Below are 17372 nucleotides of genomic sequence, written 5' to 3'. Positions count from 1 at the left end.
GTTACTACCGTAACACGGGCAAGGAAGGTCTCAGGAGTTCATGCATGTGTACAGTGCTGTCTGGTCCTACACTCAATTATCCAGACAACTCTGCTTTCACACAACTCCTCTCTTTGTCCCCATAATGTCAACAGAACTTGCTTAAAAAAAAGATTTTTTAATTTATTTGTCAGAGAGAAAGAGAGAGAGAGCACAAGCAGAGGGAGCAGCAGACAAAGGAAGAAGCAGGATCCCAGCTGCGCAAGGAGCCCAATGCAGGACTCAATCCCAGGACCCTGGTATCATGATCTGAGTCAAAGATAGATGCTCAACTGAGCCACCCAGGCATCTCAGAACTTGCTTTTAATCTGCCTTTATTTTACATTTACTATATCTGTATAAAGGCATGAAAGTAGCTAGTCCTTGAGAATAAAATAATGGGCCTTTGTCACAGCAACTCAGAGACATTGTCTATTTTCAATTATATGGATATGTTCTTGCTAGTTGACGTTTTAGATAAAAGGACGCTTTTATAAAATTTGTTCTAGTTCTTAACTATAAACAACTTTATCATGTGCTAGTGTAAATGATAGAAGCATTGTTTGTCTTCATTTACAAGATTAGCAAAAAAATAATTATCTAAAACAGTGTTTCCTAAAATGTGGACACATATCCTTCCCTGTGACCTCAAGACACTTTTAGGTGGTATGGGATGTGATTTAAGATGGTACATGAACACAGCACTAAATAACACTGACTCTCATTATAAGAAAGTTCATTTCATTTCCATTTTCTTTCAATTCTTCTGACCAGGCCAGTACAAGGAGAAAGATACATTTCTTAATCCCCACTAATATCCATTATAACAGAGATAAAGCAAGCCCTGGGTTCAGAGTGTTCACAAACCAGTAAAATTCCAGTTAAAATTCAATAACATTGTTTTATTTTCATTGTATTTCTTTTTTATGCTTAATTTCTATTTCTGGTAAACAGTTTCCACTATATTATGGATACCAAATATCCTCCTAAAATAGATTAAGTATTTTAAAGTGAGTTAATTTCAAGAAAGATATTAAGTAAAATATGGTTCTTGGATATGTCCAAAATACATGAAGATGGTAGTGTTAAAAGATAATTTCCACGAAAAAAAGCAAAATTATAAGTTATACACATATAGGACACATGTTGAAGATATCATTTATTATTCAACTCATTAAATAAAGGAACCAAGCAGATGATATAACCAGTTCAAATGTATATATACATATGTATATGTATATAACCAACACAAATCTATGTTATTTTTTTTAAAGATGTATTTGTTTATTTGAGAGAGAGAGAGAGAGAGAGCAAGCAAGGGGGAGGGGCAGAGGGAGAAAGAGGAAATCTCAAGCAGTCTCTCCACTGAGCAGAGAGCCTGATGTGGGACTTGACCCCAGGACGCTGAGATCATGACTTGAGCTGAAATCAAGGGTCAGACACAACCAAATGAGCCACCCAGGCACCCAACAAATTTGTGTTATTTAAAAGAATATGAAAATGGACATAAAACGACTGGTTGTCCACTGGATAGAACTCAATTGCATATTCATTTGCTTATCAAGGAACAAGAATTATTTTTGCTTTGCTATCTGTTACCTATACTTTACAAAGTAATAAAACCCTTCAAGGGCAATGAAAGGTGAGAATCCAACAGTCTAGAAGGGCATGACCTAAACAATGCATAGTTTTCCACTGAATTAATGGTCTAAGACAATTTATAGTCCAAGTCCTAAGAAGGCAGCATTGAATGGATAAAAGGTACATAGTCATGGAAGTCTGGAAATTTGGATTCTTAACCCTGCAACTGGGTAAGCTTGGGCGAGGAATTTCTCACTTTTGGCCTCAGCTTATTTATCTATAAATGCAGGACCAGGACATGATATTTCCCAAGGGTCCTACATGTTAGGAAATTCTCAGATTCATGATACTTAAACTCCCAGAACTTCAGGGGCATAAGAGTAGAATTTTTAAACAGTACCTCTTCTTTGTAGGGTTGTTGACCTGGAATTGGCCTGCTCACCAATCTTCCTAGAACAGAAGTTGGGAAACTCTCTTACTCAGATCAGAAGTGCAGTCCATAGGCAAGTAATAAGTGATCACCATTCATACATTAATGCCTTTGTTAAAAAGAGTGTGTCTTTGTGTTCATCTTGTAATTAAGACTTTGCTGAAATCCAACAAATATACTTCATTTATCATCATTATTAGTATCATTAATAATAAGAGTAGATGTCCCAGCTTCCAATGACTACCACATCACATCATTGACTTCCTTCTCCCTGAACTAGTTGTTGATCCCACTCTTACTTAGAAAGTTCTTGTGTCATGGGAAGCTTTAACATAGTTATTTTAAAAATAATTTGATATGAGAATTTCAGAGATGCAGTTCAATTTTTGTACCCCCTTCTGAGTTTTTCTGGACCACCATTTTGAGGAATTTAATTTGCACTGAGTTCCTCAAAGGACAGTGGATGGAGACAAGGGCAGAGGTTAAGAGAACTGCTCTCCATGACCTTACCCCAGGAAAGAACTCAGGGGGGAGCAAATTCTGCCTTGTTCTCCTCACACACTACTCCTCTATCATCATGGTAACTCGGCAGAGTTGAGGTGAAAAACCAAGAGAGTGGGCTTTGCTGCCAGTAAGTCTTGGATCTTTCAAGCCACTTAATTCAAACAAGTAGATTCATTTCTCTGCACCTCGGTTTCTTGAGCTGTTAAAAGAAATTATAATTGAATCACAGGGCTGAAAATCAGGCACATAAAACACTTAGCACGACGCCAGTAAGCACTTAATAAATGTTACCTGTTGCTGTAGTTGTGGTACTTGCCATGTCCTTGCCTCAACACACTTGGAATGGGGAAATCAGAAGTGACCACAAAAATAAGCATTCCTTCATCCAGTCGTTCAACAGTTATTTTCTCCCTTACCCATTTTAATTATTTCCTAGCATAAAAATTGTGCATAATGCAAGTCTATTAATCTTTGCAGCCAATGTTGGAACGTATATACACAAAGTATTAGGAGTAATTTCTGAAGTGTGGGATTAGGAAAATTTCACTTGCAACACTATGGGATTTTATTAAATAACAAATATATATCATTGTTATAAATTTTCTTGAAGATTTCCATTTTGAAAAAAATAGAAACGCCAGTCTCATGAGTACATGACAAACAATTTACACAGACAGAAAAAGAGAGAAGACTCACCCCCCTATTACTCTAGTTATCATTGTTCTAATTCCTCTGAAAACCCAGGAATATCTTACTCCTGATGAATGTCAATAAAAGATCCTGAATATAGGTATAACAGCATTGGAAAGCTGGAGTTCTTAAAATCTGGAAGGTCATGGATCCCACTAAGTATCTGAAGAAAGCTGTGGACCTTCCTCTAAGGAAGAGTAAATACACAAAATAGCTGCGTATAATTATAGGGCAGTCCGAAAGCTCCCAAGGCTTGTCAAGGCAAAACAAACACTCATATTAATGTCCACAGTATACCATTCACAAGATCCTTCCTCTATCTACTTATTTAATTAAAGGCATACCAAGAAGGTCCCATGACCAAAAATAGCTTCCCCACAGGCTTGATCCTGACACCTCATATCATACTATTAGGAATTTCTTTGAATCAAAGCATTATTATTTATAAAACCGCAAGAGATCTATAAAATCCCAAGACATTTAACATGTTAAGGTTGCAATATTCATTCATTTTCCCACAAATATTTATTGAGCACATACTATATACCAGGTAACAGGAGAAACAAGATACTTCTCTTTGAACTCAGCCTAGTGTTTCAAAGATGGGCAGAGAGCTGGACAATAAACATGTAAGCAAAACAATTAGTGCTATAACTAATTAATGTTAATGATGAGTACTATGAAGAAAAGAAAACAAAGTAATAGAGTAGGAAGGCTTGGGGGAAGACAACTTCACACAGGGTGCTCAAGGAGGATTTCTGTAGACCTGCCTGATGAGAACAAGGAAGTATAATGAGTACATCACAAATGACTTTTTGGTTTTGCTCACTTGGTTTATTCCCTTCTCTAGCCCTTTGGGACAGGTTCTGCTACTGTCAGAATGGTTCTTTAAATTCTGTGATAGAAGCAGGGGAGGGGTGAACAAAAGGCACAAAGACTAGCACGGAGAGCTGGAGCTTTCCTATGAATTTCATAAAAATTTTAGAGAAGGAGAAGCTGCAAGGTATGGGGGAGTTAGATGATTAGATGAGAGGAATATTTTTAGAAGAGCTTTTGTGGCATTTGTATCCCTTCTTAAGATTTGAGCAATTTAAATAAAGAACTTGAGTCATTTGATAGTAACATTTTTTTTTTTAAACTACGTTCTTTGCAGCACAGCTCTGAGACTGGATTATGAGGGCCTTGTCTTCAGTAGGGTTACACACTCATCCTCAAACACACATACATGCACAAATAGCAAAAGCTCAACAACCGTGTTTCTCACACCCCTTGCTAACAAGGTTATTGTGATCAGCTTCAGTGTCAACCTTGTCTAGGCATGTCAGAAGGAAAGAGACTGGAATTTTTTAAAGGTCATTGACCTCTGGGTTTACACTACAGTTCAAGCCATGAACTCTGTACTATAAATCATTATTATTAAAAACAGCTGGGGTGTAGGGAAAAGGTCTTGGATTTATGAGCAGGAAATGGGGGTTGAAATGCTATTCCATAGCTTACTAGCTGAGTGATCTTAGTACATTCCTTAACATTCCTTTAGTATCTGTAAAAGGGGCATAATAGTACTTACACTACTAGGATAGCACAAAACTGAATTCCTTGAGTATATGGATGTATACATGTAGAATATTCCTTACTCATTTGTGTATCCTTAAGATAGCTCATTGGTAGCAAATACACAGCCCTAATGCTCAACTCCCAATCTGTGGAAAATAAAGCTAATAAATAATTGTAGTTTGTTCCATTAAATCTGGCACATAAAGGTACCAAATAAGTAAATAAATGTTGAGTGAATGAATGAATCGACTGTTCTAAGCACTCACTACCAACTGATCAGAGCTGGCTCTTGAGATGAAGCACAATTGCTATTCCTGGTCCTAGCCTTTATTCCAGCATTATCACAATGTATGTAATTGTTGCTTGCCCATGCCCTTTAGACCAAGGATCCACCAACTAATTTTGCAAATAAAAATGTTTTAGAACATACAACATTCACTGTTTATATACTGTCTATGGCTGCTTTCACCTTATAATGACAGCGTTTAGTAGTTGTAGTAGAGACTTTATGACTCAGAATGCCTAAAACATTTACTACTGAGGTTTTCACCAAAAAAAAAGTTCTGATCCAGAACATGACCTCCTTTTTTTTTTTTTTTTTTTTTTTTTAAAGATTTTATTTATTTGACAGAGATCACAAGTAGGCAGAGAGGCAGGCAGAGAGAGAGGAGGAAGCAGGCTCCCTGCCGAGCAGAGAGCCCGATATGGGGCTCGATCCCAAGACCCTGGGATCATGACCTGAGCCGAAGGCAGAGGCTTTAACCCACTGAGCCACCCAGGCGCCCCAGAACATGACCTCCTTGAAGATAGAGGCTGTGTGCTTCATCATCTTATCCCCAGCACCTTTGAAAAGCAGGCACTTGATAAATGTTCATTGAATTAATATATATTGAGTATTCCAAGAAGAATGTTGGTTGATCTGAAATTAAGAGTCCACTAGCATAGCCATTCCATTTCTCATCAATACTCTCAGGTGATGAAAACAAGACGGTCTACTTTCATTAGGAAAAGGGCTATGGCAAGCAACTGAGACTGCATTGTCATGGTCAAGAGCACAGGGAGTGATGGTGGAATTGAAGGTGACAAGAGACTGGAGACCAAGAGCAGAAGAGCATAGAGAAAACATGAAGGACAAAGTCCAAAGTCAAACATGGTCTCCCACCTGTTTCACTGAAAACCAACACTGCCTAATCAATGTAATTTAGTGAAGAACCTTAAAGTGTTGTTTGTGGGCTTATATCAGATTCACTTGAAGAGTGTATTAACAAAATGTCCTAGAAAGCATCCCAGATTTAAGAAGTCGTGAATTTTAGGGGTGGGTCAAAGAATCAACATTAACAAACTCTGCAGGTGCTCCTTGTACCCACTAATTTTTAGAACCACTGACCTAGAGAATATGCTCTTTTCCCAAATGAGAATTCCCCATAAATAGTTATCTCAGATGGCTCCCTTGTCACACATATTTTCCATTTAAAGACTTTAAGATCAGTGCCTTCTTACTGAAGATTTGAGTACTATCTGTTGAGAGATACTTTTGCTGTGTCCGCACAATGCCAAATGCTGGGTCTACCCAACCAAAACTACCAGATAAATCTGCGCTTCAATGAACTGGACGGTCAAAAATTGATTGATGATCCAAGAGTTTCATGGAAAGATAGCCCCAGAGAGAGACAAGGACAGTGGAGGGGGATACATAACAGAATAACTACATCTTACTGGAAAGTATCTTTACCCCAAAATAACCAAGATAAATGATTTGTGACTGTGACATAGGACAAAGAATTTCATATAACAGAGTTGACTATGGAAAAAATGCTGCCAGTACAGTAAATCACTCTGTGGGGAAAAACAAAAAGGAAACAGTTCAGACTAAGTGCCTCTAGAGATAAAAATCACCTCTCTGAGATATTTTTGTAAAAAATTTCCTTAGAAATATTAAAAAATAATTTATAGTAGAAAAAAGCTATTATAAGCTAAATGGCCTTCCTACATGATAGCAAAGTATATATTTAACATGGGCTCGTTATACCTTATTTACTATCAGTTCTAACTAGGTTTTTATTTGCTGCCAAGATTTGGCACCAAGAGTGTTAACTCGAGCCAACCCTTTCTTCCCAAGGTTATAAACATCTATGAAAGGGGTTAAGAAATGAAGATAGTCTCCTCCCCGCCCCCCCCTCCTCCCAGCTACCTCTGGGACTCATTTCCTGACTTCTCAATAGCAGTCATTCATTATTGCGTACCTGGGAAACTCAAGCTACCTGCCAACTAGTCCCACTCAGATTCTGGAATCAGAATTCAGAAAGAGCATACATTCCAAAGAATTCTTATTTATTTTTTTTAAAGAACTGCAAATTAGTAAAATGGTATTGGGAAAACTGAATAATCATCTGGGAAAATAAATGATGTTTGATTCCTAAATCATTCCCTACACAAAAGGCATTCCAGATGAGCCAAAGATTAAAGTGCAAAATGTGAAACCATAAAGGTTCTAGAATAGAAAACACTGAGGGAAATGTTATAATCTTATAACAAGGAAAGCATTCCTGTATGTAACCAAAAATTCAGATGCCAAAATGAATTATAGATGAATTTTGCTCCACAAAATTCTGCATGAAAGAAAACAGAAAAAAAAAAAAACAAAAAAAAAGCCAAAGACACATAACAAACTAGAGAAAAGGTAGCTTGCAATGCATATCGTAGACCAAAGACTATTTTCATTAATATACAAAGGGCCATTAGAAATCAGTAAGAATGGGGCGCCTGGGTGGCTCAGTGGGTTAAGCCGCTTCCTTTGGCTCAGGTCATGATCTCACGGTCCTGGGATCGAGTCCCGCATCGGACTCTCTGCTCAGCGGGGAGCCTGCTTCCCTCTCTCTCTGCCTGCTTCTCTGTCTACTTGTGATCTCTCTGTCAAATAAATAAATAAAATCTTAAAAAAAAAAAAAGAAATCAGTAAGAAAAACCCAACTACCAAAATAGAAATAGGCAAGGACATATACACTTCATAGAAAATTAGATAAAAATGACTTGTAAACATATTAATCTTATACAACTTCCTCAAGTTAAGAGAAATAAACATAAAAAAACTGTACTGAGATATCATGTTTGACCTATCAGATTAACAATGATAAAAAATTATACCAATTTGCTTTGAACATAAGAAAACAGACACATTGAAAATCTGATTGATAAGAATGTGAATTAATTTAATCTCTGAGAAAAGTAATTTAGTGAAGTTTGTCAAAATTTAAAATGTACATATTTTTTAACTCAACAATTAAAGCTCTAGTGATTTATCCTGAAATTTATCTAAACCTATATACAGTAATTAGGATTGTTATTATTTATATTGGCAAAAGATTGAAACATCCTAAATTTCCATCAACAGAGGGCCGGTAAAAGAAATTATAGTAAATACATAAAGTATAATATAGTTAAGGTTAAAATTAAAGAGAGAGCTCTGTATAATTATGCAAAAGAAGTTAAAAATATATATTAAGCAAAAAAAGGGGGCAGAATAATATACTATATTCATATATGATCATACATGCACAGAATATTTCTAGCAGGAAACACAACAATCAGGTAACAGTGATTGCCTCTGGTGTGAACTGGTGGTTGGGAATAAGGTCGAGAGGGTATCTTTTTATGATACATCTTGTTTTTTGAATTCTGAACCATGAGCAAGTAGTATCTATTCAAAAGATGTTTTTTAAAGAGCTACAAGAAAATTAGACAGATATCCAAATCCTTTCATCATATTCTAAAGGGCTCCTGAAGACAGGATTTTTTTCCTGAATGATTTGAATATTATCACTGGGCAGAAAATTTCTTTAAGATATTAATTAGTGTTCTACTTTAATTTTCCTTCCTCCCCCTTCCCAAACATGTATTCTGATCCTTAATATTCCTAGCCTTAGAGAGTTCCACAGGATATAAAACAAAAGCTGCTTAAGTCAATGATTCTATCTTTCGTAAAAACCCCATAACTTTGAAGAGATTGTGGCAGTAAACCCAAAGGGAAGAGAAGAGGGATGCTTTTGAGGAAGGGAGTAGAGAGGGAAAAAGAAAGTTTCTGTAATTTAAAAAAAGAGGTGAAGTACAAGCAAGAAGTAGAGCTCATAGGAATAGATACTTGGTGTACTAGTGGAGTCTCAACCCTGGATACAGGGGCTTCTGGGCTCATCAGAGTCCAAACCCCAACAGCCAGCAACTGAAGGGTCTGGAGAAGCCCTGAGAGCCAATCTATATGGACCAACGTGGCCACTTGTATCTGGCATTAAGAAAAAGCCTAGGACCTTGGCAAATTCCTGGTGCAGGGTTGAAGGAACAGCACGGGTGGCTGAGGGAACTCCCATAATGATAGAGGCTGGGTTTTCCTCCAGCCATCAGGATTCAGGGCTGGATTTAAATTGATTTATTATATAGGTGATTTTCTCAGTGGAGGGTCCACACCACTATACAGCAGGGGGCTTTGTAAATCAGCTGGTATGCAGTATATACTCAATGTATTTTAGTCCCACTGCCCAATGTCTTTTTTGATGGCATCACATGGAAACATCTTTTCTTTTCTCTTTTCTACCATGTTTTGTTCCTCTAATATTTCTACGTTTCTTATACTCTACCTTTGTCTTTTCCTATCTTCTTCCTTTCCTGCTGTCCAAGATGTAGACACACCAAAGGTATCAGCAAGGACGACTTGACACGAATCCCTCAAAGATGAAGGTGTGCTCTTGAGCTTACAGAATTTGTGCTCCAAATGTAGGAAATTGTCTCAGAATGGCTGCCTCTTCTGACTAGATTTCTCCATGAGGCTGGAGAATATGTTAATGTGGAGGCAGACGATGAAGATGACTCTCTGAGGCTTCACAGGAGCCTTCAACAGGGATAGCTCTCCTTCACAGCTGAGTGGAGAACCAGCCTATGGAGCTAGCACTGAACACAACAGTGCATTTGAACAGAAATTCAGAGATCTGGTCCTTTTCAGATCCTTACAAGTGGACAGTATGGGACTCCTGAGGGACCCCAACATCATTAATCATCGAAGAAATGTCACTTAGCTGTCTAAAGAAACATAACAGAGAAATGGAGAAAGTAAATGGGGAACTGAGACCCTGGGGGTGTAGGGATTTCCCTGAAGTGCTTATTTTAAAGGGCCCAGAAAGGCCAATTTTCCCCAGCGCCTAAAAGTTTCAAAAACACTTTTTAATTCCATGTTTTCATTTCATTTCATTTCATTGAAATGATAATTTCAAAAGAAAAAAAATTAGCAACCATAAGACCAAATCTTCTCTTTAGCAATGACAGTTTATAATTGAAAGTTTAAGTCAGTGTTTTCCAAATGGGGGTTGTCTTCTCTAGAGTTGAGAGAATTTTTCCCTTTAAAAGGGGTCCACAGGGATGCCTGGGTGGCTCAGTGGGCTAAAGCCTCTGCCTTCAGCTCAGGTCATGATCCCAGGGTCCTGGGATCGAGCCCCGCGTTGAGCTCTCTGCTCGGCGGGAGGCCTGCTTCCTCCTCTCTCTCTGCCTGCCTCTCTGCCTACTTGTGATCTCTGTCAAATAAATGAATAAAATCTTTAAGAAAATAAAATAAAATAAAAATAAAAAATAAAAGGGGTCCACACATCACAAAAATTTGAGAAGCCCTGGTTTTAAGCATTGCCTTTTCAGGAAAGTGACATAAAATGTGAAGGTCTTTTTGATCTCCCATCAGTGTCTTAGTATGGATCATGTAACAACCAGCCACAGCTTTGGGAAGCAGGGTCCTCAAGACGCAGGGAAGGCTTGGAGGAAGAGTGGTAGAGAGTATGTAGTAGCCAGGTGAGACATGAAAGGCAAAAGAAGGGTAGAAACCAAAAAACAAAGAAGGTCACTGAAGTACCATCTGACATTAGATCAGATGTCAACCTAACAGATTGGTCCATAAAGAATTCTGAACTTGAGAGGCACCTGGTTGGCTCAATCAAGCAACTGCCTTCAGTTCAGGTCATGATCCCAGGGTGCTGGGATCAAATCCCACATCAGTCTCCCTGCTCAGCATGGAATCTGCTTGGGCTTCTCTCTCGCTCTCTTTCTCTCCCCACCCCCACCCCTCCTCCCCTTTGCATGCTCTCTCTCAAATAAATAAATCTTTAAAAAATTAAAAAAGGAACGCTGAACTTGAGCTGAATCCACTCAAACAACCTTCCCCACCACCATCACCAGGGTTTTCCAACTGTCAGTGTATACATCAGCATCCCATATGCCCAAAATATAGACTAGTCTGAGACTCCTGCTCTTCTTTTTCTAAACCCATCTTGTCTTCAAGGCCTACCTTCTTCCGGACTTGATTCAAATTATTTTACCATTTGTGGCACACACTTTATTACTTACCCATAAACTGAACTACTTACTGCTGATCAACCTATATTCCTCTTGTCTACCTAGGAATTTTGTAAGATCCTTGTGGGTAGGCCCTAGAAAAGCACAAGTCCACCATAATAACCCCCACTGACTACATTGACTACAGAACACTTTTTTGCATATTTCCTTATTTTACTCAAACATCAATCTTATTAGGCAAACTGGACAGGAATTACTATAGACTTCTATGAAGAAAAGCAAACTGAGTCCCAGAACAGTATGGTGACAGGATTTGAATCCATTAAGTGAGCTCACAACATGCTAATAAACTCCTTGGTAGCCATCTTTATACTGATCTGGGAGTCCTTTTGATAAATATTTGCTAACGAATGGATTCTACCTCCTCCAGTAGACTGTAAGTTTCAGGAGAGTAACACACACCCGTTTTGCTCACTATCCTATCCTCAGCTTCCAAATAGTGCCTAGCACACAGTAGGCCCTCATTAAATATTTATTGATAAATGAATCTATTAATCAATGCCTAAGTACCCTCCTGTGAAAAGCATTCATGGTGCCCACAAACATATTTCTCTTAAACATCTACTTTATGTCAACCCCCCAAACCAGGGCAGTGAACCCAAAGCAAAATAAAATTACTTCCAATAAAATGAACTGTTCCCCAGTTGCAAATTGGCTCTGGATGCCGCTGCTTCTCTCCCATTTACACTCTTTTCAGGCAGCTATTTCAGGTGACGGCATTATCATCGATGGAATTCAATAAAGCGACTGGCTTTCCCCCCCTCGACGTTTATTATCTATAATTCGTCTTACAGCGGGAGACCATTATCCAGTCAAACAATGTTCAATTTCATCGGCATTACCCTTCAAGGAAACATACAGAGGGTTTGCACAAACGGGTGTGTAGTAAATTTAGTCTTTTAATAGGTTCATTCTTTATTAGGTATTTATTTCGGGAGGCGAAGTCCTAATTAGATTATGTGGAGAAACTAAAAAGCTATGGAAACACACACAGAGAGATTCCAGAATTAGATGGATTTGGTTTAGGTTTCCTGTTTTCCTTTCCTTTCCTTTCCTTTCCTTTCCTTTCCTTTCCTTTTTCTTTTCTTTTCTTTTCTTTTCTTTTTTCTTTTCTTTTCTCTTTTCTTTTCTTTTCTTTTCTTTTTTCTTTTCTTCAGATGGCTGGAGAAATCCACACTGCAATCTCCAGCCCCTCAGATAAGAGTTTGTGAAATGAAACCCCCGTCAACATTTTGTGTGAGGAAGCCACATTTGTCTTTCTCCCACGCAAAGTTATTGTGGGGCCAGAATCTACGAGAAAGCAGCTCCCGGAGCCAATGGTGAACCCAATTTACTGTGGCAGATGAATATAACAAAGGTGGTGGTCTAGATGTTTGGCCTCAAGGCACAATTCAATTTTCAGCTGTTTCAAAGCTATTATGTCAAAGGCTGTTTGCATAAACATAATGTTGCGGGGTAATCTTGGGTAGGCAGGAGTAGAGACGACTGCCCTCTACTGCCTAAAACGGAAATAGCACTGGATGGCTCTTCAACCCTGAATGAAAGCTACAAGAAAGTCTACAGGCCCCCAAATAATGGGCCATCTCCAGAACGTTCTGAAACCTTTTTTTCTCAAGCTTTATGATCAGATGTGATTATTTCGAAGGAGAAAATGAAGTAGACTGAGGATGTGATGAGTTGATTGATGATGTGGGAACATACGAGAAAGCTATTTCCCTTCTTAGAATTTAAAAGAAAATTCCCTTCACCCTTCCATCCACCCACACATATATATTTATATTATCACACTGATATTTAATATGTTTTTTTAACATAGAAAGAAGAAACAGACAATGAGTCACAGGAAACAAATCAATACATTTCTGAGTGGGCTAAAAATATCACCATAAAAACAAATGTTTCAGGTTTATGAGGGTAAAAGTGGAAAAGGATATCTTTTCAGTTTCATGTAAAATTCTAGCTCTTTCTTTGGGTTTCTTCCCTTTTTCGTTCTTTCTCTTTAATAAAAACTGTGCCAAGCCCTATGTTAAGCACTTTGTACTCTCAGAGAACTACTGTCAATATTTAAATGTTTTCCCCTCCAATTACAATTAATTTTTTAGTGAAAGAGGGGATGGGCCACTTCTGGGGAAGATTTTTTAAGTAGGGCCCTATAGTGGAGAGTCCCCAGATAAAGAGAAAGGTTATGTGCAAATAGATGGAAGATATGTTCCAGAAGACACTCACCTAAACCCAAAACTGTATAGAGTCAGTCTTGAACCAAACAGAGAACAGAATACTGTCCATCAGATGATGTTGGCCCCAAATGACAAAGAATTAATCCCAACTGGGTATTGTAAACTAATATCCCTATATCTAGAGTTGTTCTTATAAATTTTTTTATATTCTAAAATGTCCAAATCTTGTTCAAGCCAGTGAACACAGATGTTCCTTCTTTATACCAAGGTCCCCAATGAGGCCATGCATCAAAATCAGACAATATAAACACATTCATTGAGTTCACAGACTGGTAGAGTTTATAGCTCAGTGGACTCTATAGTTCAGTGAAAGAGACTGATATTCAACAGATAACACAGTCAAGGATTAATCACAAAATGAAGGGCTTGTTTCTTTATAAGGAGATTTTTTTTTTCATGTGTTTATAGGGCATTTTTAATAGGGTACCTAACAAGATCATCCCTATGGTGGCAAAATGTTAGTCTGTAATAATAAAAATATTGGTGTCTTTCTTCATTCCAGGCACTATATGAGGTCTTTACATGGTTTTCTCTTTGATTCTTCAGTAAACCCCATGAGATAAGCATACTATTACCCCATTTTACTGATTAATAAACTGAGGTTCAAAGAAGTAAAATAATTTGCCCAAGGTCATAGAGCCAATAAATGGTTCATATCACTCTAAGTACAGGGTCAATGCCGTTCACAGCTTCCTACTTTTCTAATTATCTCAGCTAAGTATTCAAGAAAATCTGGTCAATGAGTTTAAGTTGAGAACCAACAGTGTTCACTTTAGACAGAGCTGCTGTATTTATTTTCTTAAAGTTTCAATGGCAAAAAAAGAGTTACCTATTTTTAAGCAATCAGGGAATAGGAGGTTACTGTCCAGGGTAGTTAGCAAGTAAGTGCACTTTCTGAGGCCAGACTGCTTGGATTCAAATCCCAGAGCTACTAAGTACCAGCTGTGTGACCCTGGGTAAATTTCTTCCTCTTCCCATATTCAGTCTCCTTACTTGTAAAATAGGAATGATAATAATAGTATCTTATGTCATGGTGTTGTTTGTGAAGATTAAACAGGTAATCCAATGTATCTGAAGCTCCTTGAGCAGTGTCTGGCACAAAATAAGCACTCTAGGGACGCCTGGGTGGCTCAGTTGGTTAAGCCGCTGCCTTCGGCTCAGGTCATGATCCTAGGGTCCTGGGATCGAGTCCCACATCAGGCTCCTTGCTCGGTAGGGAACCTGCTTCTCTCGCTGCCTCTGCCAGCCACTCTGTCTGCTTGTGTGCGCTCTCACTCTCTCTCTCTCTCTCTCTGACAAATAAATAAATAAATAAAATCTTCAAAAAAAAAAAAAAGGTAAGCACTCTATTTTCTATTCACAACGAAAACACAAATGCTGGTTCCTTGGGTTCAAATGGGTTCTTGAAAAGATTAAATGAGATAATATTTGTAAAATGCTTAGAACAGTGCCCAGAACTAAGTAAGTACTTCTTAACTGTTCAGTGAAATCCCCTGCAGGCTGCCTGTGACTTAGAAGAAGGGGCTCATCATCCCTTCATCCCTGTGGCAACAATCACAGCTTTGAGATGAGCCACGTGTGGGTGGCCACCTAGCTGTTTGAGGCCAGGGCATTTACCAAAGGCTCTGCTCTAACTGAAGAATGGCTTTATAATGTACATTCATTTGCATTTGTTAGGGAAGTCTCAGTGTCAGGACTCTATAGAACTGCCCTACGTGGAGAAAAATTACTTAATTAAATGAAGCAAGAGGTTCTTTGGTTTCTTTCTGCATTACCAGTGGTTTGCCTCACTCCCCACAAAAAAACAGGAATTCAGGGATTGGGTAATTTACATCTTCTCAGATGGCAGAGTAAAGGATAAGAAGGCAGAATAAAAGAGTAATTGAGGAGGCAGGCAAAACTAGGTTCAAATTCCGTGGGGCGCCTGGGTGGCTCTGTGGGTTAAGCCTCTGCTTTCAGCTTGGGTTGTGATCCCGGGGCCCTGGAATCGAGTCCCACGTCGGGCTCTCTGCTCAGCGGGGAGCCTGCTTCCCCTTCTCTCTCTGCCTGCCTCTCTGCCTACTTGTAATCTCTCTCTCTCTGTCAAATAAATAAATAAAATCTTTAAAAAACAAACAAATTCCTGCTCCATCCCTTACTCACATATGACCCTGATTGAGTATCTTACACTTTCTGAGCCTGTTTTCTTATGGATAGAATGGAAATAAAAATAGTATTTTCATTATTATTTGTGGAAAGAATAAAACAGGGTAATAAAAAGTGTCAGTTGTAAAAAAGATTATATAAAAATAATAATGCCCAGTATTCATTTAGTGGAAAGTATGCCAGGGACCTTTGAGGTCATATTTATGCCTCACCAGAATCCAGCCTAAGTATTGCTCTTGGTCCTGTTGTACAAATGATCTTGAGATAACTGAGTCATTTGCTGGCATATTGGAGATTTTAAATCAAGTCTGATAGAGTCTAGGACATAATGTTCTATAAGTGGTAGCTGTCATTTCCTTCTGTATCACTGAGTCCTCAATTATTCAAACCACTAAGTATTGTTTATGTGCTTACTTCTGTGACGTCAGTTCCTGTGAGAAAAAAACCAAGCAGGATAAGGCATAATTTTTACCTTCATAGAGCTTTTAGTTTCATTGTTTAAATGGGACATAGGCACCTGATGAGTTATTGCTCCCATTCTTTATCTTACAAAATATAACCACAGTTCTCCAAATAAAATATTTAACTTTTGGGGTGCCTGGGTGGCTCAGTGGGTTAAAGCCTCTGCCTCCAGCTCAGGTCATGATCTCAGGGTCCTGGGATCGAGCCCCGCATCAGGCTCTCTGCTCAGCAGGGAGCCTCCTTCTGCCCCTCTCTCTGCCTCTCTGCCTACTTGTGATCTCTGTCTGTTGAATAAATAAATAAAATCTTTTAAAAAAAATATTCAACTTTACACCTCATTTGACTTTCCCAAACCATATCTCCATTACATAAATTTAACATTATTCACCATCAGCATGCTGGTTAGGAATTCTAAAGATGATCCAATGTACTGGGGATATGATGGTGAGAACCATATATTTACTACTCTACTCAGCACAGACATCTATTATTTTTCCACGCAGCATCCATATATCCTTCTTCAAATAACAGCATCCCAGCTTTGCTCAGGAGCCCCCATCTCTAAGTCTTAATTCATGTGCTTTGGGAAGAGTTGATTCTGCTTCAGTCTCTAGGGGGCCCTCTTTGAGGGGTTGGAGTTATAAGACTGATATTAACTCAGGCTTGGTTGATCAAAAAGCTGCATTCTCCAAGCCAAGCAAGTGACTTGGGGAATGGGCTCATAATCTAATCAGAGTCAGGGAGGCTTTTCCTGGGACTAGGGAGAGAAAGGCATCATGTTTTCCCATGGGTCTGTTAGCAGGAAAGAGAATTTGAGCCTGGAGATTCCAGGGCCATCACAAGAAGCCTGGGAATGAAGCCAACATGGCAAGAGGCAGAGCTGAGAAATGAAGAGAGACCAAGTCCTCATGACATCAGTTGAGCCCTTGGACCATGTCACCCCTGAAGCATACCACTGGAGAGAGACAATTTTTCACTTTTCCACAAAAATTCCTCCTCTCCTTAAGCCAGTTTGAATTAAGTATGTGTCACTTTCAGCCAAGTAAATTTGGACTGAGAGAGGGTTCCCTAAGTATATATTCATTCACTGATAGTAGTAGAAGTAGGAATTGATTGTATATACTCTTCCACACTAGTCATCTTTTGAGTAGAGGCAACATCCCTGTGAAATGTCTCTCCAGAGTTGAGAATGCTTTCTAAAAAACAAATTTGCATCAAAAACTAGGAATGAAACAAAGTAACCTCGCTACATCTTGACTCCATCAATGTGAAAACATAACGTTAACTTTAGCACCCAGCAGGTATAAACTTCATGATGAAGTATGTAATAAGTGTGTGAAATTCAGGCTGAAAAGTTAGTTGACTTA

At 38.6% G+C, this 17372-nt stretch overlaps 1 long non-coding RNA gene across 1 annotated transcript in view; it reads right to left on the bottom strand.

Moving 5' to 3' along the window:
• LOC116864252 overlaps positions 1-17372 on the bottom strand; it is a 120411-nt gene that overhangs the window by 97468 nt on the left and 5571 nt on the right. The window lies entirely within an intron of this gene.

The sequence above is a fragment of the Lontra canadensis genome, unplaced genomic scaffold, assembly GCF_010015895.1.
Source record: "Lontra canadensis isolate GAN:19392208 unplaced genomic scaffold, GSC_riverotter_1.0 scaffold5, whole genome shotgun sequence".
NCBI classification, from domain to species: Eukaryota; Metazoa; Chordata; class Mammalia; order Carnivora; family Mustelidae; genus Lontra; species Lontra canadensis.
This window is presented reverse-complemented; position numbering and strand designations above follow the sequence as displayed.